Raw genomic sequence first — 683 nt, 5'->3', positions numbered from 1 at the left:
ATTTATATTCTATACTAACATATTATGGAATGTAACTATTGATTGTTGCCTTGGCATATTGGTGTATTGTGAGATTTCATTCATAGTTTTCCATACGTTAGTTTAAATAGAAACAATTTTCGAATATATATACATATATGAAGAATTTATATTCTATACTAACATATTATGGAATGTAACTATTGACTGTTACCTTGGCATATTGGTGTATTGTGATTTTATTCATGGTTTTCCATACGTTAGTTTAAATAGAAACAATTTTCGAATATATATACATATATGAAGAATTTATATTCTATACTAACATATTATGGAATGTAACCTTGGCATATTGGTGTCATTGTATTTTATTCCTGGTATTCTATAGTTAGTTTAAATAGAAATAAATTTTTGAATTCAAAATTTTATATTCTATACTAGCATTACATAGAAATTATCCTCAACTGTTTGTTTCTTGTATACATACAGGAAATTAAACAGATGAAGAAAAAAAAAAACAAAACAAATAAAAATTATAAGAAAAATTAAATTTTAAATAAAAGAAAAAAGGAGAAATTTTTTCAATCATATATATATTTATGATTAAAAAATAGAATTATGGAATTATTAATTTCAATTCAGAGAGAAAAATTATGTAATATATGAAATTATTACATTAAAAATGCATTTGAAGAAAAAGTAAA

This window comes from Anastrepha ludens, unplaced genomic scaffold (assembly GCF_028408465.1).
Source record: "Anastrepha ludens isolate Willacy unplaced genomic scaffold, idAnaLude1.1 ptg000181l, whole genome shotgun sequence".
Taxonomy (NCBI): Eukaryota; Metazoa; Arthropoda; class Insecta; order Diptera; family Tephritidae; genus Anastrepha; species Anastrepha ludens.
The sequence above is the reverse complement of the archived record's forward strand: the minus strand, read 5'-3'. Positions refer to the sequence as shown.